Genomic DNA, 8,008 nt, shown 5'->3' on the forward strand with positions numbered 1-8,008 from the left:
AAAAAAAAAGTTGTGTGTCTTTTATCCAGGAACTGAATGATCAAGGTGAGGTAGAAACTCCAAATTGGGATTAAAAATTTATACAACAGTGCAGTGCTTTCAAAGGCCAGAAGGCATTAGATCCCCTGGAACTGGAGTTACAGACGGTTTTGAGCCACCATCTAGGTGCTGAGAACAGAATATGCATCCTCTAGAAGAGCAGTCAGTGCTCTTAACTGATGAACCATCATCACTCTAGGCCTCTGCAATGCAATTTTTAATGGCATATTTATTACCAACCTTTGAGACAAGGTCTCATGGGGCATAGGCTGGCCTCAAACTAGTTATGTGTAGCTAAGGCTGACCTTGATTGTCTTGCTTCCACCTCCCAAATGATAGGGTTACAAGTATGAGCTACCATTCCCAGCTGTGTTACCAATATAAGTTAAAGGCAATGGAATCCTTTGGAACTTTGGATGTCAAAATAGCATGCATTAAGATGCCACACTATTTTGCCTTTTGTTATTCAAGTAATATCCTGAAATGGGTCTATTTTTGGTAATGATGGATTAAGTATTTGTTCTATAGTCTTTTGGGGGAGCATCTTCCTAGTTATAAAACAGAATTACTCTAAGACTTTTGAACATTTTTTCCATTAAAAGTTGTCACTATGTTTGGAGACGCACAGCTTTAGTAGTAGAGAGCCATGGTTTTATTCCTCAGGATTCTTGCATTAAAACAGTTTTCTACTAATTTCTCCCTGTGTTCTTTCCCTAAGAAAGGCAAATAGATTCCAAATGTTTCTAGGCTACTCTAGTAGCTTCTTGAGGGGGACAAACAGGAAAATAAGGCATGTATTTTATTAGTCCTCACACCAAAATAAAATTCCACCAATATAAAAGCTTTAATGCAAAACAAAACACCGTGGATATATAAAATTAAAATTAAAAAACAAGGGCAGAGCTGTGTATGGTGGTGTACATATGCTCAATTTACTATTGTGATGTGTTTCTTAATGTATTTTCACCATTTATACATCTGTGTATTTTCAATATCTTTTTTCTAAGCATTTTCATGTCTCTATGTCTTTTAAGTATATTTTTTTGAAAGGTTCTATATTTTATTACTGGACAAACACTCTAAGACACGAGCAAGACTCCAGGTTAAAAATGTTGAAATCCATCTGGTAGGACTGATCGATGACCCCAATTCAGTCTCACCACTGTGTGAATCCTTACAGACCCAGCTTTGTTCTCCTCCAGTGTCTTCTCTTAGAGTTGTACATTAGGCACCCCTGGAATTCACATTAAGGTAGGAGAAAGCAACTCCAAATTGCAGGGCTAAGCCTACCAGTCTCTGAACTGTCCATGTCAAGGTGTCATGATTTTTACCCCAAGGAAGGCAAAAATCAGAAACAATCAACATGACTTTTCTTTCAGCAGGATAATGGCAGTACTCCCACAAAATGAAGCACTGTAATTTCGACCTGCTTTTTAAGTATATTTTAAAGTGAGACTAGCAAAAGGAATAAAGGCAGGAAGATCCTGATTTTGAGGCTAGCCTAGGCTACATAGTGAGAATGCACCCCCATTTCAAAAAAGAATAAAGGACAACACAGAGAAACTCTGACTCGAAAAACCAAAAAAAAAAAAAAATCAAAAAAGAATAAAAGAAGAAAAAGATTTTTTTAAAAGATTTATTTTATGTGTATGAGTACACTATAGCTGTACAGATGGCCGTGAGCCATCATGTGTGTGGCTGCTGTTGATCTCAGTACCTCTGCTGGCACTGCTCGCTCCGGCGTAATTTGCTGCAGCTGTCTTCAGACGAACCAGAAGAGGGCATCCGATCTAATTATGGGAGGTTGTGAGCCACCATGTGGTTGCTGGGATTTGAACTCATGACCTTGGGAAGAGCAGTCAGTGCTCTTACCCACTGAGCCATCTCGCCAGCCCGAAAAAGATTTTTTTCTGATTGACAAATGAGCAGTCATGAAAGAAACAATTAAATCGCTTAACATTTAATTATTTGCTGTGCTTCTGAAGTTTTTGTTGGTCTTCTATTAAGACAGTTCTTTCTGTTTTACAGTGTTTCAGACCAAGCTCAGAGTCACACATAGGAAGCAATTGCTCTGACACTGGGCTGTAGAATCAGGTACTAAGATAATTTTAAAAAAAAACAAAACAAGGAAATGAGATTAGGGAGTGCTCATTCTTTTACACATTATTTTTATTCACTTGGAAATAACACAACAGCATCTTTCTAAGTTAACACATTTCTTTAAATGACTGTTTAATGAGTATATGGATGTCTATGCAGCAATGTGTTTAATTACTACTCTTTTTAACTAATAACACACGTGAGGAGTGAAGAGTCAGCTTCATACCAACACTAACAATTTCTAAACATCTGTATCAAAGGGTTTCAGACTCATAATCTGATTGCTTTTACAACATCCTCTGCTCAAAGTATGGCTGGAGTCAAGGGGCTCTGAGAAGAAAACTGTTAGAACACTCACTAATCAGGTAGATTTGAAGTCTGATATTTAAAGAACAAAGGAAAACTACAAATGTTTGGACTAGCAGAGAGCTCAGTGGGTAAAGATATCTGACATCAAACCTGATGGACTGGTGGAAGGAGAGAACTGAGTCCCTGGGGATATCCTCTGACCTTCACTTGTGCCTGCTCCATGGTATTCATGCACACACACACATATGCATTATAAATAAACTAATTAATTAATATACAAATGTTTATTAATATACTGAAGATGTTAAGGATGTTAAAACTATAGTTTTGCTTTTCAAAATGATTTTTTTAAAAAAATTACAATTTTAGTCATTTATTTTAAAAAATAGACTTAAATTCAATACACCTCATGCATTACTAACACAAGAGAGAGAGGGACTGAACTTTCTAATTTGATTGCCCAAATAAAATTTCTTTTTTTTCCTGGTTTTTCCTTTTTTCTTTTTTGTTTGTTTGAGACAGGGTTTCTCTGTGTAGCCCTGGCTGTCCTGGAACTCACTCTGTAGACCAGGCTGGCTTTGAAACTCAAATCCTTCTGCCTCTGCCTCCCAAGTGCTGGGATTAAAGGCATATACCACCACTGCTCAGCTATTTTTCTGGTTTTTGAAGACAGGGTTTCTCTGTATAGCCCTGGCTGTCCTGGAACTCACTCTGTAGAGCAGGCTGGCCTCAAACTCAGAGATCCACCTGCCTCTGCCTCCCAAGTGCTGGGATTAAAGGCATGTGCCACCACTGGCTGTCCCAAATAATTTTTTTCTTTCTTTTTTTAAGATTTATTTATTACTATTCATAGATACACTGTATGCATGTATGTATGTATGTATGTATGTATGTATGTATGTATGTATGTCTTCAGACACACCAGAAGAGGGTATCAGATCTCATTACAGGTGGTTGTGAGCCACCATGTGGTTGCTGGGATTTGAACTCAAGACCTTCAAGAGCAGTCAGTACTCTTACCCGCTGAGCCATCTTGCCAGCCCCAAATAAATTTTCTAAGCTGTTTCTAACTGGCATTTAAACTCAGATGGATACTTGGTTCTTTTTCTTTGGCTCTTAGAATATTGTCCTTCACTATGGCTAATTTCGTTCCAGAAAATTCCCTAGATGGAATTTGATGCATTGCCCAGCAGAGGGCCCCATTTCCATTTTCTGAGTGACAGCCAGCATACAGCAAAGTCACTGCGACAACAATCAGCAAATCAGCAGCGAGTACTGCTGCCCTCCTACATTCCACCCACGGGCTGGGGCCTTTGGGTTCCAGTTCCAGCTGCTGAGCTTAGGACAGATGGTGTCTGCAGTTCCTTTCAGCCATGGAGGCGGAGATAGATGTGGTTTCTAAAAATAACTAGTGGTTCTGGAGGAGTCCTATTCTGTTAAAAGCATGCAAGTAATTTTTGTTGCAGCTCTTATCCCTCTAAGATTCCTATCCTCATTTTAAAAAATATACTTAAAAGATTAGAGATATAGAAATGCTTAGAAAAACGCATTGAAAAGACACAGATGTATAAGTGTTTGGTGAATGCATGTTATGAAACATTTCACAGTAGTAAATTGAACAAATTACAATTGAGTTTATTACAGATTGTTCTTATTTTTGTTTTATTTTGTCTTGTCTTGTTTTGAGATAAGGTAGGTTTCAGGCTGGCTTAGAACTTATGACTCTCCTGCCTTAGCTTTCCAAGTGCTGGGATAAAAGGCATGAACCACCAACCCAGGCTTAGAAATGTGTGTGTGTGTGTGTGTGTGTGTGTGTGTTACAGTAATGGAAAGCTGACTCATAGATGGATCAGTAGGGACCCATCTAGTTTGGCCTCTCTCTATTCCATATCCCCAGATGTAGGGCATCTCTGGAATGAGTGCCCATGAGCTCCTATTAGACAAGGCAAATTCTCAAATTTACGGCCAACTCCCATTTACGATTTAGAAAGACAGAAATTTAGAGCACTATTTCCAGGTTTTGTGTTTTGCATTGAAGAAGAGGAATGCCTAGTTTTTTTTTTAACTTTTTTTTTTTTAAGATTTATTTATTATTATAGATGAGTACACTGAAGTTGTCTTCAGATGCACCAGAAGAAGGCACCAGATTTCATTAGGAGTGGTTGTGAGCCACCATGTGGTTGCTGGGATTTGAACTCATGACCTGCGGAAGAGCAGACGGTGCTCTTACCTGCTGAGCCATCTCACCAGCCCAGGAATGCCTAGTTTTTATGGCTAGCCTTAGAAAAGTCAAGCAAGAGAAGGGGCAGGGGACAAGGTCAGAAAGGTTCAACTGAGAGTACAGAATACATCAATTCTCCACACTTTGTGGCAGTGTGTTCTGAGCCTGGATCACTAAGGAATTTCTTCAACAAAAGAAAACCCTGACACACAAACATTAAATAATTAAGAGGTGACACTAGTAGTGGCATGAACTTGTAATCCCTGAACTGAGAGGTGGAACCAGGAAGATTGTGAGTTCAAAGCAATCCAGGGCTGCACAGAGAGACACTGTCTCAAAAATGGGCTGATTTATTTTACTATATTAAGATACATTCTTCATAAAATTATACTGTAATTAGGTCTAAGAGGCCACAAAATTAAAGAAAATCGCAATAAAAATAAAAATCTTCTTATTTACAATGTAAAATTGCAAACCAGAATAAAAACTAAGGACTCAACATGAAACAGGTAGCATAGGAACAGAACCCATAGCCTGAGACATTTTAAAAGCGATTGGGGCAGGAGAGATGGCTCAGTGGTTAAGAACACTGACTGCTCTTCCTGAGGTCTTGAGTTCAAATTCCAGCAACCACGTGGTGGCTCACAACCTTCTGTAATGAGATCTGACGCCCTCTTTTGGGATGTCTGAAGACAGCTACAGTTTACCTACATATAATATATAAATCAATCTATTTTTAAAATGGCATATTGTTGTTATTTGGATGAAAATTGTGTTTGCCTCCCAAGACTTCATGTATTAAAATTAAATTTTCATCAAGAGAGTGGAAATTTAATCTGACTGCATTATTTAGAATTGAGACTTTATTATTTTATTTTTAAATTGAAATTAGATTCATATTCTCATACACTATATCCTGTTTAATAAGATAAAACGAAATCCACCACATGGAAGCTGGACCAGGCAACTCAACAGAAGTAAAAGAGTCTGTGGAGCAGGAACAAGAATCAGAAATCTACTCGTTCACACACTCAGAAGTCCTATAAAAATACTAAACTGAAAGCTACTGTGTTTGCTGCTTCAGTCTCTGTGACTTCGTATGAGCCTTGTTTACTTTTTCACCCTGGTTCTCCTGCTGTTCTCCGTGTTCTGAACTCTGAGGAAAGGATTTGATGGAGACATCATCTTATTTACAGTTGTGTGTTCTAAGGACGCCCCCCTCTGTGTGTGTGTGCCTGTGCCTGTGCCTGCACAAGCAGGAACACATCTGTTCTGATTTGCTGCCTGCGGAAGCTTCTCTGATGATGGCTGATTAAGGGATATAGCAGAATATCATTGAGAGTCATTTTATTGATTTCCCCCCTTTTTTTATCAATATTATTTGGTTTTATTCCAGGTCTCTTGGCTATCTAGTCTGTGGTTCTTGATCACCCAAGCTGTGCCAGGTATAGATTCCTTCCTTGAAGTGGGCCTTAAGTCAAATCAGACATTTGTTGGGAACTCCCACAAGTTCTTTGCTACTATTGCCCTACCATATCTTGTAGGCAGGACTGATTATAGGCCAAAGGTTTTTGTAGCTGTGTTAGCATTTACATCTCTCTCTTGGTAGCCTGCAGAGTACCTTCTCACACCAAAAATACTAGAACATAGGAGTGAAACCTTCATGTAGGCAATCAGCTCGAATTTTCCATGTACAATAAGCTGTGTGGGTATTGTCCTCAGCAATGGGGTCCAGTTGTTAGTTTAACAATAGCCTGGGTTGTTTGGGGATTTCCATGGGACCCCCTTGGCAAAGAACTCAACTGAATGCAGCTCAGTCCCAGTATTGGAAGCTTCCTTTGATGACAAGGGGTGGCCAGTTGGGACTTCATTATTAGGACACCTTATTAGGATCAATCACCTCCATATATTTCAGAAAGTTTCCACTGCACAAGATTTCAATATCATCCCCCAAATGCCCTGCAATTCCATCTGTCTCTCCCTGCAATTGCTCCCTTAAACCCATCTCCCCTTCCTCTCCCCACCTAAACTCATTCCCATCTCCCACCTTTAGTCCACCCATAAAATATGTTCTATTTCCCTCTCCCAAGGAGATCAGATCCATGTGTTCTCCCTAATCACTTCCTCTATACCCAGCCTCTCCAGGTTTACAGATTGTAAGTTGATTATCATTTATTTAATGGCTAGTATCCACATAAAAGTGAATGCATACCATATTTATCTTTCTGAGTCTGGGTTACCTCACACAGGATGATTATTTCTAGTTCCATCCATTTGCTGCAAATTTCATGATCTTATTTTTTTAACAGTAATACTCCATTGTGTTAAAGAATCACATTTCCTTTATCCATTCTTCTGTTGAGGGACATCTAGGTTATTTCCAGTCTCTAGCTATTATGAATAAACCAGCAATGAACATGTTCAAGCAAATGTCCTTGCATCTTTTGGGTATATGCCCAACAGTGGTATAGCTGGGTCTTGAGGTGTATTGATTCACAACTTTCTGAAGAATCTCCATACTGATTTACATAGTGGTTGTAGAATTTTCCACTCCCACCAGCAATGGAGGAGTGTACCCTTGCCCCATATTCTTGCCAGCATGTGCTGTCTCTTGTGTTTTATTGATCTTGGCCATTCTGACAGGTATACAATGAAATTTCAAAGTAGTTTTCATTTGCATTTCCATGATGACTAAGGACGTTGAATATGTCTTTAAGTGTTTCTCAGTCATTTGAGTTTCCTTTATTGAGAATTTTCTGTTTAGACCTGTAACCCATTTTTTTGCCGATTATTTGGTTTTTTGAAATCTAGTTTCTCTAGTTTTTTATATATTTTGGATATTACTCCTCTTGAATAAATAATTACTCCTCTATTGAGGTAAAAATATTTTCCCATTCTGTATAGGCTGCCATTTTGTCCAATTGTCAGTGTACTTTGCCTTACAGAGAAGCTTTTCCATTTTCTGAGGTCTTATTTATTAATTGCTTGTCTTAGTGCTTGCACTATCAGTGTTCTGTTCAGGAAGTTGTCTCCTGTGCCAACGAATTCAAGATTATTTCCTACTTTTGTCTTCTATCAGGTTCAGTGTATCCTGTTTTATATTTTGGTCTTTGATCCATTTGGACTTGAGTTTTGTGCAGAGGAATAAGTATGGATCTATTTGGATTCTACATGATGACATCCAGTTTGACCATCACCCCATTTGTTGAAGAAGCTGTCTTTTTTCCAGTGTGTATTTTTGGCTTCTTTTGTTTTGTTTTGTTTTGTTTTGTTTTGTTTGTTTTTCGAGACAGGGTTTCTCTCTGTAGCCCTGGCTGTCCTGGAACTCACTCTGTAGAC

At 38.7% G+C, this 8,008-nt stretch overlaps 1 non-coding gene across 1 annotated transcript; it reads right to left on the reverse strand.

Moving 5' to 3' along the window:
• Positions 1-1,338: 1,338 nt before the first annotated feature.
• On the reverse strand, positions 1,339-1,472 carry LOC116096094. Its single transcript, XR_004120837.1, has one exon. It is a non-coding gene; the product is annotated as a small nucleolar RNA SNORA69 (small nucleolar RNA).
• Positions 1,473-8,008: the final 6,536 nt, after the last annotated feature.

Source organism: Mastomys coucha, chromosome X (assembly GCF_008632895.1).
Source record: "Mastomys coucha isolate ucsf_1 chromosome X, UCSF_Mcou_1, whole genome shotgun sequence".
NCBI classification, from domain to species: domain Eukaryota; kingdom Metazoa; phylum Chordata; class Mammalia; order Rodentia; family Muridae; genus Mastomys; species Mastomys coucha.